The 22,368-nt window shown below is 40.5% G+C and overlaps 1 protein-coding gene across 4 annotated transcripts in view; it reads right to left on the bottom strand.

The window, feature by feature from the left end:
* Positions 1–22,368, bottom strand: part of STX11 (syntaxin 11) — a 32,395-nt gene that overhangs the window by 7,124 nt on the left and 2,903 nt on the right. The window contains exon 2 of one of the 4 annotated variants that reach the window (XR_014017242.1): positions 15,455–15,493. The exons of the other annotated variants lie outside the window; for them this stretch is intronic. The gene's annotated coding sequence lies outside the window, so the exon portion shown is untranslated. Of the gene's footprint in view, positions 1–15,454; positions 15,494–22,368 lie in introns of those variants that run through there. 4 annotated transcript variants of the gene reach the window in all.

The following is a 22,368-nucleotide window of genomic DNA, read 5'->3' as shown; positions in this document are numbered from 1 at the left end:
AATACATATATTGAGTAAATTTTGCCTACTACCAGGAAAAAATAAAAACCTATCCCTGTTTCGCAGCAATATGTGAGAAACTTCAGACACAGGGAGATACAATGTGGAGCAGCGGATGTACAAATCATAAGAGGTTTATTATGGAGATAAATTTATAGATTACAGGAGGGGAAGGAATCCAAAAGCATGGAAGAGCTTTCCTTTCTGTATTTACAATGACAAGATGTTTTAGAGACTACTCCTATGTAATGTGAGTCCAGAAAGTTTAGGATTCTTGTTTCAACAGAAACTGAAGTACACATTTAGACACACACATACCCACACACGTAAACACACAGAGGATTCAATTACTAGTAAAACTAAAAAGATCCTGCCCCCAAACATATGCTCCAAATGAGCACTTTCAAGCAGTGACTTGAAACGTAGCACCCAGGGACTTCCCTGGCGGTCCAGTGATTAAGGCTCCGTGCTTCCACTGCAGGGGTCACAGGTTCAATCCCTGGTTGGGGACTAAGATCCTGCATGCCTCAGGGTGTGGCCAAAAAAAAAAAAATCCCACAAAAAACAAGAAATGTAGCACCCACATTTTGATTTTCAGATTTTATAATCTCTATCTCCTATATCCTGATTTTATAACAATTTTAAAAATCTTGTTAAAAGAAAATGATGATTACAAATCAGAATGTATCTTTATGCCTAGGTCCACCACTGGTCCATATGGTGCCTTGATGAGCCCTTGTGTAGGGACCATATGACATCTGCCATATGACATCTCTGGGTGGATGCAGCCCTCCTCCAGGGCACAGGGACTGATAATCTGGCATGGGACAGGTTTCCAGCCCCCCTCACCCTTGTGCTGACCACAACTTGCAAAGCCCTATGGGATCACCCTGAAAACACCTTTCTCAACCACCTTACCCAGTCCCTCCTACCCATCACCACCACAGACTGCAGTAGGGGCCAGGAAATCCCATAGGTCCTGTGTCACAGTAATTTAGCAGTTACTTTTTAAGACACACCATAGTAACACGACCCTTAAAGGGCAAGGAGTGTACTTTCCCAGCCAGTTTGATTCAGATCCATAAATAATAATTTCACTCAAATAAGTAAAACCTGGTGTTTTAAGCAACTTGCCTAAAGTCACACAGTTAATAAATATGGAACTGAGATCTGAATCCAGAAAATCTGACTTGAGAGCCCTTCTGTAAACCACAAAGCTACACTAGCTTGTTTTTCCTGAGCCTCGCCCTAAAAAGGTTTCTGAAATCATTAATCTTATAGGGAACTTACTCCCTGTCTTAGTCCATCTGAGTTGCTGTAACAACATACTACATACTGGATGGCTTATAAGCAACAGAAATTTGCTTGTAAACAACGGAAATTCATTTCTCACAGTTCTGGAGGCTGGAAGTCTGCAATCAGGGTGCCAGCATGGTCAGGTTCTGTGTCTGGTAAAGGCCTGCTTCCTCGGCCTTCTTCTCACTGTAACCTCACATGGCAGAAGTGGCAAGCAAGCTCTCTGGGGTCTCTTTTATGGGGCCACTAATCCCATTCATGAGGGCTCCACCCTCATGACCTAGTCACTTCCCAAAGGCCTCACCTCCCAATACCATCACCTTGGGGGTTAGGATTTCAACATATCAATTTTGGGGGGAACACAAGCATCCAGATTGTAGCATTCCCTAATTGAGGTTTTATATTTGGAGGAATTATTAGCTTCTAATAACCTAGATCTGGATGAACACATGAAAATCTTTCCACTATTACAACCATTACCTTCTCTCCCACAATAATCTCTTCATATCAGTTTCCCCAACACTGTAATGTTTCAGTTATTAGAGCACTCAATCAGGTAGTCACTCATCACAACTGTCCAAAAGCCCACAAAAGTATTAGCAATCACAGATAATTCTCTTCTAATAAAGATTCACTGTGGTTATGACTGACCCAAGACTGTTGAAATACCAAAGCACTGATACTTGGAGGTAGAAGTTTTACAGTCAGGGGCATAGAATTGACAACTGAGGGAATGCTAGCAGATGGCCTTGCTAAGGGAGAAAGTAAAGAAAGGAGCGCTCCAGGTTCAAGGGTCAAATCATCCATACGAGTTTTTCCACTGTTATCTGTATCAGCATTTACAAACAAACACAGTTGTTGTTGTATCTTACATCTGATTTGGCTTTGGCCTTGGAATGTGAAGCAAACTTTTGTCTGGAAAATACAGAGGAAATTATGTAGAAAGAAAAAATGATGGGGAATAAATCATTGAGTCTAGTTTAATTAAACTTTATATTTCATAAAAATATAAAGTTTTTATGGAGTATTTTAAAAAAGAGAAGTCAATAGAGTTTTCAGAATCATTAATGACTTTTATTTTCCAACTCATAATACTAGCTAAGGACAATCCCACAGAATTTTTACATTTCCTTTTCTGTTCCTCTTCCTCTTAAAGTCCTACAAGCCACTGATCCTAATCCTATTGGCTGGTTACTCCTCTTTAATCCTCCAAGGAAACAAATTATTATTTTCAGCTGGCATTTTTTACACGACTGCAGAAAAATCTCAGTTATCCAACATCATCAGTGCATGAGGTTTTCTCGTGTAAGCGACTTTTACCTAACCAAAGTTTCTCCCTTCAAATGTGAAAAGTATTCACTCCTTTTTGTTGGAAATCCTCTTCTAAACTGCAATGACATATTTCATTCCTTTCTTAAAGAGAGAACATGGGATACAATTTATTGGTGACTCCGATTATCATTACTAACATCTTTGAACGATGTGATGATGCACTTTTGTTTTGAAATGTTTCTCTTTCCTCACGGCTACAAGGTCAAACCTTACCACAGTCATCTCCATATACTGCTGTTGACATTCCTCTCTCTCCCCATACAGGTTGTATCAGACCAAGAAATTATATAAAAACCAAGCATTTAACAATGGTAAGCTATAAGTGGGTCAGCAACACTCTAGAGTCGAAACTAAGTAAAGCAAGGAAAGAAAAACTAACTCAGTCAGTGGCAAACTGAGTGTCCAATGTGAGCCTGCCTTTTTACTGGACAACTGATATATAACCAACCCATCAACAATCTTCACAATAACTATGAAAGCATCAAATTGTTAGATTATTTCCATGATGTGATGACCATCAATTCATAACCTACTTTCTTGACCTGACTTCCTATGTGGCCCATTCTTTCCCCCCCAAATATGTACACACTCTTTGTGAACAGCTGAAAAAAAATTTTCAACCAACATTCTTTCCATGTCCTCCAATCAAGAGGTATAGACTATTTCTCAACTTCTTGAATTTGGAGTGTGGCCATTAGACTGGAACTTGCTTTGGCTAATGAGATGTTAGTAAATATAATGCAAGCAGAGGCTTGAAAAGCACTTGTGCAAAAGAGCTTATTACTCTTGTAACAGACCCCTGATACAACCATATGAAGAAGCCTGGGCTGGCCTGCAGGAGGATGAGACCCAGGGGTTTTAGTAATCCCGGCTGAACCCAGCCCCCAGCTAACCCACTGACTGACTGTAGCTACATGAATGAGCCAGGAGACACCAACAGAAGATGGATCAGCCAATCGAAAGAATTGTGAGAAATAATTAATCATTGCTGTTAAAGCCATTAAGATTTGTAGCAGTTTCTTTTCTTTTTTTTTTTTTTTGTGGTACGCGGGCCTCTCACTGCTGTGGCCTCTCCCATTGCGGGGCACAGGCTCCAGACGCGCAGGCTCAGCGGCCATGGCTCACGGGCCTAGTCGCTCCGCGGCATGTGGGATCCTCCCGGACTGGGGCACGAACCCATGTCCCCTGCATAGGCAGGCGGACTCTCAACCACTGCGCCACCAGGGAAGCCCCTGTAGCAGTTTCTTAAGCCACAAAAACTAACATACAGAAATTGGTACCTAGAAGTAGCATGTTGCCATAATAAAAACCTAAAATATTCAGTATCAGCTTTGGGACCAGACAGCAGGTGGAAAGTAGTGAGTTAACTATTAGCAAAACCCAGAAAAATAGCATGCAAACTGTTGGTGGAGACTGGAGAAGTGACGAGGAAACTGTACAGCAGTCAGGGAAAAAGGCAACCCACATTCTGCTGCAGCAAAACAACTGGCAAAAGTGATGTCTGTGGCAGCATGAAAGATACACAACGAACTTTGAAGTTAGCTGCAAAGATCTCCAGGAAGAATGTTGGAATAGTTCACTGAGTGTTTCTAGCTGCATATAAGGTTCTGCAAAAGAGGAATGAGCTGAAACATGAATTATCTAGCTAATAAGCATTATTTAGAGAAAATAGAGAAGAACCAGAACTCATGTGACCGGAAAAGAAAATCTTTTACCTCTCCAGTCTCTTCAGCTGGAGGACAAGAATTTTAGAGCAAGAAATGGCCTCAGAGTGAAGACCTTTGTAAAATTTAACGTGGTGCCTCATAGCGCTTCTCAGCTGGACAAAAGGGCCTCTAAGACTCCCTGAGGCACTGTCTCATAGCACCTTGATGCTCAGCCCAGAGGAGAGAAAGATATGTCTGACTTGAAAAAAAATTCTGGCTGTGGGTTTCAGGGGCCTGAACCCTACGGGAGTCTTAGGAAATGCACAAAGTTTTTAAGAGAGTTTTACTGACAAGCACAAAAGTATGACCTAAAAGAGACAGAGACCATTCAAAGAAAAAGAGGCCTCTGGATGCTCGATTTTTTACAGTAAGAACTAGGCTAAGGAAATTATTTAGAAGCAAAAATAAGCCACTTCTTATGGAAAAGGAAGAATGTTTCAGAGGGGAGAGCCAAGAGCAGTAGAGAAATAGACACCAGTGACCCATTCCCGAGGAAGAGAACTGGGTCCTCATCAAGGAACCTCCTCTTGCTCAGGAGTGGGGGGACACCTAGCAGCACGGACCTGGATAGAGCTGCTGTGGAGTGCTGATGCTATTTATATTGTTTCTGTAGTTTTGGGGGGGTTATCTTTTCCCTGTTTCACCATGATACGTTGGGTGTGTATGGGGAAGTAACTTGTTTATGATAACTAAAAACTATGATAAATAGATAACTAAAATATATAGTTATGTTATATAGAGAGTATATATATCATATCTATATGCTATATAGATATGATTGTTATCTATGATAACTAGATAACTAAAAAGTTCATTGTCTCAGGATCAAGAGGATCCACATCTGAAGGGCTGTATCTGAGGGGTCTCATCTGTATCCAGAAGTGATGCAGATCATGGATAAGCCTCTGGACTTAGAGGCTGATGCCTTAATGGGATGAAGTTTCTGAAAATCCTACGATGGGGGGAGCGTATCTTTCTTGCAGGAGAAATGTGAGTCCTTTTTACCAAAGGCAGACTATATTTGATTGCCAAACAAACAAACAAACCAACCAGCCACAAATTCTTAGCAGTACCCCTGATCAACAAGTGGTGTTGATGGGAAACACATGCCCTGTTAATAGAAGCTCTTAACCTTGGGCATTTTGGGAGAGCGAGGCAAAGCTTCATTGGCAGTAATCTGCTGCTTTCTCAGCAGTCAGTGTATGGCAACTCACAGGGAGGGCAAAGGGCTAGGAAAGTCACAGCTCTGGAAATAAGTGGGGTACCCCTAGAAGAGACGGTGCAACAGAATCTGGGGAGCACATGGAAGAAAAGGCGACCAGCCTGTGTTAAGCAGTGGTCAACATATTAACTGGTTCTGTCTGGCAAAGTGTTTTTGGTTTGTTTTTTTTGTTTGTTTGTTTGTTTTTGTGGTATGCGGGCCTCTCACTGCTGTGGCCTCTCCCGTTGCAGAGCACAGGCTCCGGACGCGCAGGCTCAGCAGCCATGGCTCACGGGCCCAGCCGCTCCGCGGCATGTGGGATCTTCCCAGACCAGGGCACGAACCCGTGTCCCCTGCATCGGCAGGTGGACTCTCAAGCACTGCGCCACCAGGGAAGCCCTGGCAAAGTGTTTTTAATAGTTCTTCAGTTGAGGGGGAAAAGCTAACTGTCAATCTATATACTTATATGAATGCAGGCTTACATTATTTGTATTAAAACAAAAAGTATAATTCTCAAAAAAAAAAAGTAGCATCAATTTCTCTACTCTTCCAATCTGGGTTTGGCTGTGAGACTTTCTCTGACAGAGAGGACAACAGAAAACATGCTGCAAGCAGAGGCTTGAATAAGCACTAGCATATTGGGGCTTGTCCCCTCTTACTACTAAGAGCACTGAAACCTCCATGTGTGGAAACTCAGGCTAGCCTCCGGGAGGATGATGACCATATGGAAAGAGGCCAGCCCCCAGGTGACCCACTGCTCCATCAGTATGACTGAGCCCAAGTGAGGCCACTGGAAGAAGCACTCAGTATTTACTTTCTGCCAGGTACTGTTGTAGAAGTTTTACATAGATTATCTCCTTTAACCCTCATAACCATAAGAGATAACAAATCGTGATTTGGTGATGGTTTGTTACCCTGACAAAGCAAACTGATACACTCCTCTTTCGGTTTCTCTATACCCCAAGATGTGTGTTCTTCTTAAACAGGACCTAGGAGGATGATGAGACTCATGGATAAATCGTAATTTTTGGAAAGTAAATGCTGTTGCATTCATTGCAATGAACAGAGTTCATTGCCACAATTTAAAAATACAAACATAATAATTGTCCTGTTGATATATGACACCTACTTGATGATCATGGCCTAAGTACACACCTGGATTTTGATTCAGTATACATTTACAATTTTCTATTCATATTGTATACAAACGTTAATGCAAAGCATACACATAAAGGAGCATGTGTTTCTTAACAAGTCTGAGGACAGTTTTCCTTTCCTTTTGAGGAATATGGTCATTAGCATGGTGAGGAGAAAAAAAAAATGATGCTAAAAAAAGATTATCTCATACACAAGCAAGATTCTGCAGAAGCTGTTTGATAATGCAGTATGCTAAATCGGGGTTCTTGAGCAGTGGGGGCAGGACAGCACAGAGATACTAGGCAGTTCTAACCTTGGCTGAGTCTCAGTCTGATAAGAGTTTCTGAGAACTTGAAAAGCCAGTTTTGAAATGGAGGTAGATAGTTAAGTGTATCACAAGTCTATTGTTCAGATCACTAAAGTAAAGAACACCAGTCAGGCAAAATACAACTTCCGAACATGACTCTCCTGCCATATTCCAAACCTCCCTTTGTCATCCAAGAATGAACCAGAGACAATTCTTGCTAACAAACGAAAAAGAATAAAAATTAGTGTAATGTGTACCAGGTTCCTAAGGAACATTAGAAGTGGATTAAGACCCTACTCGTCTTTCAGAGTGTTTAAGGCAATCAGGATACTGCTTCTCAGTTGTAGAATCTGGTTAGAATTCCACATCCACTCAGGGCAGTGGAAGAGAGTGGCTAAGTGTCCAGCCTGAGGAGACAAACTCTGCCACCCCTGGGACTAACCTGGGCTCTCTCACTGGTTTCAGGGTTCCCAGCAGTAAGAGAGGGCGATTCCTAATAGATAAGTGCTTTTCAAATGTCTGCTGATGTCACATTTCCTTGCAGTCACCTTCTCTCTGCCTTATCTTCCACATGTATAAATACCGACTGACTGCGTAAGAGGAGGAAGAGAATTAAATGAGATAATCCAGGTAAAGCTCTTAGAAGAGTGCCCAGCAGACAGTAAGCACTCTGTATATGTGCCCGATTATCGTCTATTCTGTGATTTTAATTTACTCAAAAAACGAATGCAGATTCAGTAACTATTAGTATAAATAGTGCATTTGTTGATATGTTGCTAACAGTTTATTACTAACAGTTTGTTACTCATCTCATAATCATAAGTGAACACTAATACCTGTGGGTCACCAGATTGTTTAAGGTTTTCAATAACTTTTTTTTTCCAACTCTTTTTTTGTAAAAATTTCTCTTTTTCTGAGAATGAATGCAACCCTTGCTCTTTGAAAAGAAGAAGAAATAATCCAATGACAGAATTGTTTTACATGGAAAGTAAACATTTCTCATCATTTAATACCACTATATATAATAACTATAAAATAACCAATGGTAAAAGGCTAATACATATTCTTCCAGACTCTTCTCTAATCTAGAAAGTTGTGAACTCTTAAGAGACAGCATCCAGAAGAACTGACCCTGATACTGGGAACTATGGAACATTTTTCTCGTAAACTGCAAGAGTTCTCTGGGTTTCCTCCTGCCAGGGGGTCCCTCAGGGATGCAGGGCTCTAGGGCAGGTACCACCATACTTTGCACCACCAACATTTTCGTGCAGGTGGTATCAGGTAAAAAGGAACACCGAGGGCAACCTGGAAAGGGAAAGGAAATTCTTTAAAAAAGAGAGAGAATCCTCATGTTTTACTTTCACACTTAAGAATCCCAAAGCGGTTACTCCAATTCCACACATTTGGGAGACCGAGTCTTGAAGTGCCTAAGCCAGTCTGAGGACTGGTATGTTCAGGACTCAGGGTTTGTAAAGTCAGTGGCTAGGCTTTCTTGTGGGAACAGATGAACAAATTTAATTCAGTAAACATCCTTCGAACATCTCCCTCATAAACGTCTCACAAAGGTAAGCCCCATTCCCCACTCCATGAGGTTTTGTTGCTAGTGGGGGAGCGGTGTTTGTTTTGCTTTCCAGGAACATACTGGGAAGAAGTCTTGCTCATCAGCTAACTGACTTGAGTCCTGAAAACAAATGTGGCGCGTGCGAGAAAAAGCGCTCCCCTGGGTGTCAGAGGACTGCTCCCCGTTTCCTTCTCTAGCTGTATAAAGTAGAGCGAGACATTTCATATCTCTGAGTGTTAGTTTCTCCATCTGTAAATTGGTAATGACACTGTCTATCTCATAAGGGTTTCTTTTTTGATCAGTAAATGATGTAGATAATGTACATAAAAGCACTCTGTAAATTTAAACATCGTTTACAAACATGGCGTTAGGAGTTATTATTTTGCACAGTTGCCACTCATAATCAGTTTACTTCACCAGGTAGTTTATTTAAAATACTACAAGTACTACTCCTTAAGAAACATGTGCAGACCAAGTGATTTAAAATGATCCTGTAAAACCCAACAACTATTCTAACATCAGTTTCTATATTATTCCTTAACTCAAGTGACAGAATATTAATGCCCTATATTCACTCAGAACCTCAGCAAAGTATGAGTTAAATGCCTTGCAGTTACTGTATACAAGATGTCCAAGGAAACAAACTCATTTATCATAATGAAATTTAAAGGGAATATCTCACATTACACTTATCAAAGAAGACAAATAACAACTTTTTGAAAACAAAACTAACAAACTAAAAAGCAGGAGCTGACCAAATTTCTTATACATTTACCCCAATATAAACTGTTCCACATAGCAGTTGTGTTGTTTACTACTAATATAGAATCAACACCAAAAATATAATCTTACAGATCTTTTAATATTAACAGAATTTTATATTTCCCTTATATCTGAGCTTCTATTCTGTATTAAAGAGATGCTGCATCTTTGCAGTGGTAATTGGTAATGTTCATAATTGGAATCAGGGGATAACCTCCTATCCGACCAAAACTGCAGAAAATTCTATAGCTAAAGAATAACTTTATTTGTTCTCTCATGAACAAACTATCAATATCCGTGTAGAATAATTACCAGCAATCATGAAACACATACAATTTTAAATATCATATCTTTCACTTTTCTGTTGAGCATTCATTATACTGTAATCAGATTTTAACATTATATTTTTAAAAAATCTCAATTGTATTAACTAAAATATATTAAGAGTGTAGAAATCATGGCATCTTGTTAGATAAACCAAGTTGGGCACTGTGTTAACTAGCTTCTAAGTAATATTCATGAAATAGACTATGTGATTTAATGTTCTTGTGCACATCTTCAGGACACATATGCCTGCACAAGCTACTGGGACAGACACTTTCATGTGTTTATTCAACAGGTATTTTGTGAGTATCTATTGTACTATGTGCCAGGAAATAAGAGGGGATGAGGTTAACTCAGTGAGCAAAAGAGTCATGGTCTCAGTCCTTTAAAAATATATTTTTTAGGGTTTCCCTGGTGGCGCAGTGGTTGAGAGTCTGCCTGCCGATGCAGGGGACACGGGTTCGTGCCCCGGTCTGTGAAGATCCCACATGCTGCAGAGCGGCTAGGCCCATGAGCCATGGCTGCTGAGCCTGCGTGTCCGGAGCCTGTGCTCCGCAACGGGAGAGGCCACAACAGTGAGAGGCCCGCGTACCGCAAAAAAAAAAAAAAAAAAAAAAAAATATATATATATATATATACACATATGTATGTATTTTAGATAAGCAAAAAATGTTTATAGAAAGCATTTTTAAAGAAATAAATGAAAATTTCAAAAATGTGAAATAAGACTTTTGAAATATTTAAAATACAGGTATAGCTGAAACTAAACTTATGCAACTTGCTCATTCTCAACAATTTAAAGGCATAACTATGAAGATAATGAAGGAAATACATCTTCAGTTTTCTGTGTAATTACAAAATTTTTCTTAATTTCAGTAACTGGTGTCATCTATGACATGAAGATATAACAGCTTAGAATCTAAATCATGCTGCAAAGTCAAATAAACCTGCAATGGATTCCCAGCTCTAAGCAAATTGGAAAAACACTATCAATCTCCAGAGGTTCTCAGTAAGGTGCCTGAGACACAGTTAGTGAATTCTCAACAAAGGCAAGTATTTTCTCACATGATACTTATGGTTTTACTCATGTTGGTAAACATACACACTCTCCGTAACTATCAACAGGAAAATTTGTAAATGAGAGCTACTCACTTTTAACTTCACTGCCCTTAGTATGTCCTGGCCCAAAGAAACTCCACTATGGCCACGGCATCCTGCCCTGCAACCAGAGATACCTCACCCCTCCCAATCCCTATCCAAATTCAAAACTTGCCCACTTAGGGACTTCCCTGGTGGTCCAGTGGCTCAGAATCCAAGCTCCCAATGCAGGGCACCCGGGTTCAATCCCTGGTCAGGGAACTAGATCCTGCATGCCACAACTAAAAGATTCTGCATGCTGCAACTAAGACCCAGCGCAGCCAAATAAATAAATACATATTAAAAAAACAAAAAACTTGGGACTTCCCTGGTGGCGCAGTGGTTAAGAATCCACCTGCCAGTGCAGGGGACAAGGGCTCGAGCCCTGGTCTGGGAAGATCTCACATGCTGCAGAGTAACTAAGCCCACGAGCCACAACTACTGAGCCTGCGCTCTAGAGCCTGTGCTCAGAAACAAGAGAAGCCACTGTAATGAGAAGCTCACGTACCACGACGAAGAGCAGCCCTTGCTCGACGCAACTAGAGAAAGCCTGTGCGCGGCAACGAAGACCTAACACAGCCAAAAAATTAATAAAAAAAAAAAAATTAGGGCCTCCCTGGTGGCGCAGTGGTTGAGAGTCCGCCTGCCGATGCAGGGGATACGGGTTCGTGCCCCGGTCTGGGAGGATCCCATATGCCGCGGAGCGGCTGGGCCCGTGAGCCATGGCCGCTGGGCCTGCGCATCCGGAGCCTGTGCTCCGCAACGGGAGAGGCCACAACAGTGAGAGGCCCGCATACCGCAAAAAAAAAAAAAAAAAAAAAAAAAAAAAAAAATTAAAGGAAAAGCTTGCCTACTTAAACATCCCAATCCTATGTTCCATTCTCTATTTTTTTAAGGCAGTAAATAGCTATTTTGATGAATGTATCTGTTCTTACGTGCTAGTAGCTTAACATACTGCTCAATCCAGAAAACACACTTGTATGTTTAAAGAAGACCTATATTCTGGATAAAATGGCAAATTAAACATTACTTTTGTTCCCTTCCAAAATTCCACTAAAGGAACTTTTGAAAAGGCATACGCCAATGAGGTAAAAAACAACATAGAAGAGAGCAGCAACAAAATTTTGGAAGTCGTAAAGCAAATGGGCAGTGACAATTAGCCCAGCAGATACAAGAAAGTTGAATCCTAAGCAAAGAGTGGAGAAGGCCAAGAAATGGTTACACCATAAATAAGTACTCAAAGGCTCAGGAACCAGAATTGAAGGCTGAGTACTTATGGAAAATGAGGTGATGGTGGCGGGGTAACATCAAATATGTTTGGTTAGAAGCCTTTTTTTTTTTTTTTTTGCATTACGCGGGCCTCTCACTGTTGTGGCCTCTCCCCTTGCAGAGCACAGGCTCCGGACGCGCAGGCTCAGTGGCCATGGCTCACGGGTCCAGCCGCTCCGCGGCATGTGGGATCCTCCCGGACCGGGTCACGAACCCGTGTCCCCTGCATCGGCAGGCGGACCCTCAACCACTGCACCACCAGGGAAGCCCTAGAAGCCTTTTTAACAAGTGAGTGTATCCACCATCCCCTGTCCTACCCTGGCAGGAAAGCAGCAAGGCTAGACTCTGAATCTAGACTGGGTTAGAGATACCCACCTGGAGAGAGGAGGATTAAGTGAATGTTTTTATAGGGAATGTTGGACCTCCAAGCCCTCTGTTCACCTACCATCCAGCACACTGACCTATGTCCTATAGGCAGGAGAATGGAAGACCGTTTTCCATAAAGTAGAAAGAAAGAAAAAGAAGTAAAAAATAACAGAAAAGTTGAGGAATTTAGGTGTCCAATCCTTTAAGTTCAAATTCCAAATAATAGGAATTGCAGACAGAGGACATTATACAAGGAGAGAGAGAGAGAGAGAAAGATCACCTACAAAACATTAAAGGTCAAAACACTTAAAACTAATGAAACATGGGACCTCCCTGGTGGCACAGTGGTTAAGAATCCGCCTGCCAATTCAGGGGACACAGGTTCGAGCCCCGGTCCGGGAGGATCCCACATGCCACGGAGCAGCTGGGCCCGTGTGCCACAACTACTGAGCCTGTGCTCTAGAGCCCACAAGCCACAGCTGCTGAGCCTGCGAGCCACAACTACTGAAGCCTGCATGCCTAGAGCCAGTGCTCTGCAACAAGAGAAGCCACCGCAATAAGTCCACGCACCACGACAAAGAGTAGCCCCCACTTGCCGCAACTAGAGAAAGCCCAGGCTCAGCAATGAAGACCCAACACAGCCAAAAATAAAAATAAATAAAAATTTATTTTAAAAAAAGCTAATGGAACAATGTCTTTTAAACTTTTGAGGAAGATGTATTTTCAACCCAGAATTCAGTCAAACCATCTATCAAATGTGAGAGTAGAATAAAGACATTTTCAGATTTACAGTCTCAAAATTTTTTATATCCTATGTTCTCTTTCTCAGGAAATAAGGAAGTAAAGCAGAGAAGATACAAAATAAAGAATCCTAACATGAGTTCTAACACAGGAGAGAGGCAAAGGCATTCCAGGATGATGGCAAAGGGAAACTCTAAGATGATAACTATGAACCTGGCTGAAAAGATGTCTGTCTAGATTAGGTGAGTAGGCGGCAGGAGAGATTTCTTCAGAAAAATGAAACTGATAGAATTCCCGATGGGTCAAAATATCTGGAGCAGAGATTTAGACAATTTGGGGCTGAGTAGGTTGTGAGTGTAAATGAAACTAACAACAACAATAAAAACCAATTAAGTTCCAGAAAAAAACATTATGTAGTTACAGGAAAGTAATCATGATATAATACATGGCTCAGCTGTGATTAGCATTTTCATAATCATAAAAATACAATCGTGGAATACTGATCTAACAAATTATAATGGAATTGTGTTGGGAGGATGGGAGGAGGGGAGAGAAAGGGTGCGTGTCTGGGGAAAAGACGTGTGAAAATGAGCTAAAACACCATCGTCCATACAGAGCAGTCAATAGGTCACGCCTAAAACAAAACAAAAAACAATCAAGAAATAGTAACAGAAGAGTGTTATTTAGAGACATGAATATAAATTCTAAAAGAAACAGCAAAAATAGTCAAAAGTAGCTGCCTTTCGGAAGGGGGATATTAAACAGACTTTTTGTCATTAGACTTTTATTTTTCATTAAATGTTTTACGGAACTAGTTGACTCTAATTATGTATGAGTAAGTTTGATGAAACTAAAAACTAGAGAGAAAGAGGAAAGAAGGAGGGCAGGAAGGGACGCAGAAAAGGAGGGTGGGAGGGAAGAAAGCAGGAAGGGAGAAAAAAGGCTTTCTAGATATCCAAAACAGTAATCCAAAGGGCAATGGTGTGAATTTATGAGTTTGGCTTGGCGCTAAGCAGGAACTCTAGGAATCCTCCATCTTGTGTGCTCACTTCTTTCTCTCTCTCTTTCTCATGTAAACATCTCTTTACAGGTTCTGCTTTAGAATTAACACTTACACACATTTACAAGTGGAATCTGAAACTCTCCTCAAGTTAATATTTTGACTGAACTAAATCCAAAATTCCTGCCAGGGTTAAAAAAAAAAAATCTGAAAAAGAAAGTGATCCTAAAATAAAGCTCAAATAATAAATAATTAATTTTTTTAGAAATTGAAAAGAACACAGCACTGGTGAAGCGGGGGAAGCCCTAGCAGATATTAACACCTATTATAAGACAATAATTAAAGCGTGATACTTTTGCCAACCTGAAAATTAGATAAATGGACACAAATAAAACATGGAGAAATATACCAATTATATATAAAATGTTAGTGTATGAAGAAGCAGCCATCAAAAAATAATAGGGGGGCTTCCCTGGTGGTGCAGTGGTTGAGAGTCCGCCTGCTGATGCAGGGGACACGGGTTCGTGCCCCGGTCCGGGAAGATCCCACATGCCGCGGAGCGGCTAGGCCCGTGAGCGATGGCCGCTGAGCCTGAGCGTCTGGAGCCTGTGCTCTGCAACGGGAGAGGCCACAACAGTGAGAGGCCCGTGTACCAAAATAAATAAATAAATAATAATAATAATAATAATAGGGGAGGAAACAATTTAAGCAACTAGAGTGATGTAATTGACTAGCAAGAATGTATTTCTCTCTAATCCTTACCAAAGACCCCATAATATACCTCAAGAACATCAAAGAATTAAAAATGCAAACATCAGTAACAGAAGTATTAATAGAAAATAAAGTGGAATATTTATCAGTACTCTGGGATAATAACTTTCTATGAGATTTGAGGTTGTGGAAGAACTCTCAAGGAAAAAGACAACCAAATCTGATTATATAAAATTTGAAATCTCTATGCAACAAAAAAGAATAATAAATACTAAAAATTAAAGCAAGAGACTGGAAGAAGATATTTGCACAAAACATAATAGACATTAGGTAGGTACACAAAATTATGTGAATAGACAACCTCAACTGATAAGAAAATAACATGACAAAATGTATTGAGGAAAATATACAGAAAGACAATCACAGGAGAGAAAATATTCTCAATAAAAACATGAAATGATAGTATCTGCTCTTTAGCAAATAAATACAAATTAAAAATAAGATACTAATTTAGACTTAGACAAAAATGAGGGGGAAAAATCACAATACAATGTTTATCGATGCTTTAGTTACTAGATGGGAAGAATAAAATTGAAAACACTTATTGTGTATTTATGCTGCTGTCAGTGGTAGGTGTAGGTATCTAGATGTCAACAGAAAGGAGAAAATGTTCGTGGCACTCTACGTTTCAGGAAAGGGCAATTAATACCTTGAGAAATTTTCTAATTAAACAACAACAAAATTATGCTGACTACATGGAATTTTCTTCTACAAACTGTTAATCTTTTCAGATGAGTTGACACTACTATAGTTTTGACTCTTTAAGGGATAAGCTTCATCCTCTAAAGAGTTCTACATTTCCAAAAGGAGAAAAATATTACAGTTCACCACCATAGCTTTTTATTAAAAAATTCTCATTCTCAATGAAAACATAAAAGTTGACATAATTTACAAAAGTATTCAATTGGATTCACAGTGGTTAAACTCATCACCCACCTACACTGCAGCAATAAACCAAGCTCGAACTATGCAAAATAGAAAGTGTAAGAACAAATGTTTAGAATTATTTCCTCACCATTCATATACTCCCTATATACAATATTTATAGTAAAAGCAAGAAAAAAATTAGAACATAAATTGAGTATTACTTGCAATACCAAGGAATATGCCAAAGCATGGAAGTAAAGATGTGAGAAAACATTGCAAATGGTCATCATAGGACATCACATGTCCATTCACTTAAAAATCACACTTCCAGTCTGAGTTCTATTTTCACTTGCACTATAGTCTTTAATTCCAGTTTTTAGTATCAACGTTGTTTTGAGATGCTGGATGGTGTAGGTATGTTTACGTTGACTTAAATGAGATACAGCAGAGCATTCTACACCTCCATCTACATCTAGTAAATGCTGCCCCATGATGACTTAATCCTCCCTTCTCTGCAATCAGCCAAATGGATGGTATTCTTTTTTTCTTTTTTTGAACCAGGGACTGAACCTGGGCTTTGGCAGTGAAAGTGCCAAGTCCTAAACACTGGACTGCCAGGGAATTCCCCAATGGATGGTCTTAGCATCCATTGGGGAATTAGCATGAGTTGAGCTGCTAAACCAGGCAGAGGCTACCAACTGCAATACAAGTGCTGCATCCTCTCTCAGCAGAGTTGAGAAAGTGAAGTGGAAAGATGAGAAGTCAGAGCAGACACTGACCTCTAAGCAAAGGTTCTCCAACCTTGGTCTATGATAAGACCCAAAGGCAAATCTGTCAAGCACCCTCCTAGGCCATAATCATCAGATTCTTAAAATTAACTCTTAAAAAGCTGTAATATAAACTCATGATTTTCAGAGCTTTAAGTTTACATCATTTTACTGTATATTACATATTAAAATATTAACAAATTAGCTTCTAGCAATGGCACATTGAAAGAGACACACAGAAACTTCCTTCTCTGTTCCTTAGCATCTATTTTATTCAATAAATGAAGGAGTCATTTTCTTGTTCTCTCTTTGCCAGTGTGTGCACTCACATACTATAAACACACACCACACACACATACACACACACACACACACACACGCATGTGAAGGATTGGTCAGTTTTGAACTAGAGAGACCAAAAGATCTTCCTTTGTTTAAAAAGAGGTCCCTTGTCTTATAATGAAAGCCAGGCTCATAGCTTCTATTTTTATATAAATTGTGTTTCATAAGAGTGGGACACTTTCTCTGACCTTAGATTAAGCTGCGTTCCTGACTCCATGATCTCACACTTTCTTATACCCCCTTTCCTAATATTCATCATATTCTATTGTTAACTGTTTCATTGCCTGTCTTCTTTGCTTGCCAGTAAGCTCCATGGGGTCAAGGGCTGTACTTACTATGTTTGCCATGCACCCCAAAATGTCCAGCTAATAGAAGAGCCTCAATAAATATCTGTTGAATAACTATGCTTGCTAGACTGATTATTTCTTTCAATCATTTTTGATGAGGCTAGGTGTCTTGTACACCAAGATGAAGAAGACAGTCATTGCCTTCAAGGTGCTCACAGGCTGGTAGGGAGGATAATGATAAAAAATGTAATAATAGGGGGATATATGGGTTTACTTTCTGAGCTCAGTAGAAAATGGTGAACTCAACTGGATAAGGGGAAGGGAAGGCTTCCTAGAGAAGGTGATGTCTGAGCTGATTCTAAACGGTTTAACAGGGGTTAGCTGGGCAAGGAGAAGGGGAAGGGACCAGGCAGAGACAACCTGAGCAAAGGCATAAAGCATTGAAGGTATAGGAACTAGAGCAATTCGGTGCTGCCGGAGTGAACCAAACATATCAATACGTGCTAGGAGTTTTACCAGATTATTCTTTAGGTGACTAACATTTCCTACAATGACCTGACTCAAATTCAGTGCCTTTCCTTTTGAAGAAAAATAATTATTCCCCATTTCAGTGAATCAGATAATATATTTCCCTGACATAGTTACCTGTCTCATTCTATTAGATAGTCATTTAAAGCTTTAAGACAGCACCTCAAAGTTTCAACTGGTATAAGATTTTTCTGGAAAATCTTATTCTCCTAGAAAGTTTACTGATTCCTATAAATTCACTGATTCCCCCCACACACTTTTATCTACAACTATTCCAGGAATTTGGCATCTCTCCCCCAGTTATCAAGATAGTAAAAAGCCAAGCCAGAAACACCTCTCTCTCTCTCTCCAGCAATCCTGGTCGGAAGCCAGCCAAGGAATTTGGGCCAGGCTCTCCACTGGCCACACCAGGAATATGCTATGAAAGACAAGGGGTGAATATCACTATAACAAGCCTGCTGGGATTAAGGCTCAGGTGCTCTTCCGTTCCACAGTTCCCTTGGCTTCTTGCTAATCTGAAAAATTCCCATAGGCTTGGTCACCCTCAAGGGCATAATGGTTCAGGGCAATGGTTCTTAAAACCATAGCATGGATCAAAATCATCTGGGGAAAATGTGTTGAAAATGTCAATTCATGGGCTCCACTTTTAAAGATTCTGTTCTAGTAGATCTTGAATGGTGGCCTGGACTTCCCTTTCTGTTTTCTTTTTGTTGTTGTTTGTTTGTTCATAGCGGATGTTTTAAAATATCTCAGGCAATTCTGATCTTATAACCTACAGGCTACATACTGAGATTCACTGGACCAGTTTGGGGCCTGTCAAAGGCTTATAAAAAAGGGAAAGGGGAGGATGGAGAGAAGAGAGAGAAAAGGTAGCTTCATATCACAAAACTGTTTACCATTTAACAAGGGTAAAGCCTTGGATTGCAGCAAAGACCAGCACTTCTGTCGGTGGTCTGGACAGCCTGGGTGTTTGGTTAGCGTTCTCTACTGTGCACCCCACTCCACTCATCCTAGCCAAGCCTCACTTGGCTCTTCTGCGACTAATCTTCCCAGGATTAAGGCTACTCTTGCTCTCTGGTTAGCTATTTGAAATCCTTAAGGGTCTTGGACAAAATGCCAGCTTCCTGGGCTTCACTCATCAGGGCAATGATCTGGCTTAGAAATAAACGGCAAGGCCCTCGCAGCGGAGAACACTTTCTTCCAGAGAAATGTAGTGGATGATGTGATACTCAGATCCCTTCACGACCAAGGCCCTTGTTCCCCGGGTGCCAGGAACATTGGTTGCGGAAGGCTCACAGCTCCAGGAATTGCCCTTGACTAAAGGGAGTTGCTTTGTCCAAGATTACACTTTCTGCCTGAACGCAGCCCACGTGATTTTGGGGATACAGTGACCCTTGCTTCATGGTGGCAGAACAATTCTGAAGGGCCATCCCACCTCCAAAGTTCCCCACTGTTGAGACCACCCTTGTACATGCATTGCAGTTAATTCTTCCCTCTGCATAATCCTGCTGTCCTCCCTCCCTGCCAAGTGTTATTCCCAGGGCACCTCCCCGTAAATTTCTTGTGTGCAAATCTCAGAGTTTGTTTCCAGGAAACCTGACCTAAGGTACTGGACTTGCCTCTTTTAGTCAAGTAGTGAGAGCACAGCGTACTGGGCCTCTGCACCTTACTTCTTGGGTAACGTTGGGGGGTCCCTTCATCTCTCCCAGGGTCTCCTTCCTCATCTATAGAATTTGAATACAGACAACAATAGCAATAATACTTATTATATCTGTTTTGCCAGGCTTTTATGAGAATTAAAGGAGAAAATATCCATGAGAGTACTTTGTAAGTAATGAAGAACTGTACAGTCTTGTCAGCTGACATCACTATATGTTGGTTAACCATGTGATAATCAGGGAAGCGGGGGGGAAGAAGTGGGATATCTACTAATATTATACAATTCAGCTTACACACCGTGCCCGACTTTATCTGAAATTAAAAGATCTGCGTCACTAATCAATACACCCAGGCACATAATAGAAAATTTAAAAAAAAAAAAAAACCCAGGAGGTGAGACACGCGTTGCTGCAACCCTGAAACTGAAACAGAAGTGAGAACCATCCTTGTTCACTCTTTTTCCATATGAAGATAGCAGTAGAGTTATTTCCACTACTCTGAAAAGTCAGAATTCACATGATTACCCAAAAAGTTATGCAATGAGCAATGAAATGTCATTTTATATCTTTGAACAGAGAAACAAGTATAACAATTGGGTATACAAAAGGGGGAACACTTTTCTAAGCAACTTCTTATTTCTGGATTACCTTGATACTGTATCCACTAAAAAGAAAAAAAAAGTACATTAACTGAAAACATTTAATTAGCTTAAGAAAGATAACTGGAAATTACCAATCCTAAAACTTCTCCCTATTAAAAATTACCAAATTATTGAGCCTTACAAAGAACTTGAATGAGATACACAGATAATGTCTGGTATCCACAGACTCAGAAGGACTGACCAGCAAATGACTTACCCTGACAGACGGTTTCATTATCAGCAAAAGTCACAGAATGGTTAGCACTCGGAGGCTTAGAGACCTACCAGAGCCCCTAACTCTGGCAATTCTCCGCTCTCAGGGAAACCACAGTCAAAATGAGGAGGCCAGACAAACCCACATGAAATATTAACCAAAACCCTTCCCTTTATTGTTCTCTGAGCACTGAATGAATTACAGGCAGGCACAGAGGAATTTAGACCAAGGGGTAAACATGTGGGCTGGATCATCCTGGAAGGCTTCATGTCAGTGTCATATAATGAGAAACTATAAATATCTAGATTTCCTGGTAAAGCTAAACATTTTGTTTGTACGTGGAGAAAACATTTCAAAACTTCAAGTTTTAGATACTTGAACATTTTAAAACTTCAAACTTTCAGTGAGTTTGCTGATTCGTTTAGGTACAACATTAATTCAATGTCTATAATCCTTACATGGTCCAAAGTAGAGGCCCCGGAGGAAAAAGAGAATGAGACCGTGCTTGCTGAAGAAAACTCAGAGAATTATTCCATGCCAAGGTAGGCTGAATCATGAAATGATAATAGTGAAGAGTTGGGGTCATATTATTTTTAGGGGGGAAGGTGGGGTTGTTAGTCAAAAAATATCTTTGTCAGGACCAAAGGAATCGACCTGAAAATAGAAATGAGGGCCCAAACCAGGAAACCTGAATCATTTTGCTCAGCAAAAATCAAGAAAACAGGGGATACAGCAGCGCCAGCTTCACTTACCAAGATTCTGGAAGTTAGAAGAAGGAGAGGCTGGTAAGTACCTGCTTCGGGGTAAAACCAGAACAAAATAGGCCCCAGAAGGCAAATTATGAACCAGGAGTATAAGGTCTGGAGTTGTTATGGACCTGCCTGCATCTGTTAGTAAATCTTCTACCACCAGACTCTGCTCTGCAGATGAATACCCCCTGGCCACCCTTTCTGCTTCCCCGTGGGAGCGATACTACAGATCTTAGCAACAAAATATTGAGTGCATCTAAGAAACACAAAGCGCTAAACTGAGGCAACTCTGAGGACAGTTGTGTGGAAGCTGTGGGAACCTTCAGTCACTCCATTAAAATGTTTTAAATTCCCAGGAGAAAGGTTCTGATTATTCTAGGTTTATTCCTAGACCAACCAGGTATTTCTTGGGGTGAAGGTGGGGGGGGAGGGGTGCCACAGCACAATAGGACCAGAGGGAGCCCCATCTCATGTATTGATTGGGCTATTCCTGGTTGAGGGAGAATTGTCAGGATCAGGAGAGTGACTCTACTTTGAGTTCACCACAGTGTCCAAAACATCATTCATTCATTCATTCACTAGTTCGTTCATAAAGACACTGTATCAGAGCAGAGTGGTGAAGAAGGCAAGGTCTGCAAAGGGGAAAGGTGAGGAGGAGGGATAAATTGGGAGTTTGGGATTAACATATACACACTACTATATATAAAATAGATAATCAACAAGGACCTACTGTGTAGCACAGGGAACTCTACTCAATATTATGTAATGACCTATATGGGAAAAGAACCTGAAAAAGAATCGATATATGTATATGTATAACTGAATCACTCTGCTGTACACCTGAAACTAACACAAAATTGTAAATCAACTCTAATATAAAATAAAAATCATATCAAAAAAATTTTTTAAAGAAAGCAAGGTCTGGAGCCTGATGCTTGGGATCAGTTTCCTGGCTCTGACAATTACTAACACTGCACTTCCTTCACCAGTGAAAAGTAGTTAACTATCATACCTATCTCACAGAATTGCAATAAGGAGTAAAAGACTTGATTCACGTAATGAGCCTAGAATAGTGCCTAGAACATAATACGCACTCAATAAATTTTAGCTATTATTAGTATTCATTCAAAAATGTCTCACGAGTACTGACTATATGCCAAACGCTGTGTGAGCTCCTCATCGTCCTTGAAACCGAACCAACTCTTCCATTTATGTTCCTACCTTAGTCGTTAACTAGAAACGCGGGAGTCTTCCTAACCTCCTCCCTCTCCCTCATTGCCCACTTCTGGGTTCTGTGGCCAGGTTCCACCTACTGAACATCTGTCAGCTCCTTCCCTCTTTTCCATTCCTCACTGTCACTACTTGACTCAAGCCTTCTTTAATTTCTCATCTTGAATATTACAAC

Source organism: Mesoplodon bidens (genome assembly GCF_964165515.1).
Source record: "Mesoplodon bidens genome assembly, chromosome: 12".
Taxonomy (NCBI): domain Eukaryota; kingdom Metazoa; phylum Chordata; class Mammalia; order Artiodactyla; family Ziphiidae; genus Mesoplodon; species Mesoplodon bidens.
Note: the sequence above shows the minus strand (reverse complement) of the source record. Positions and strands in the feature narration are given on the sequence as shown.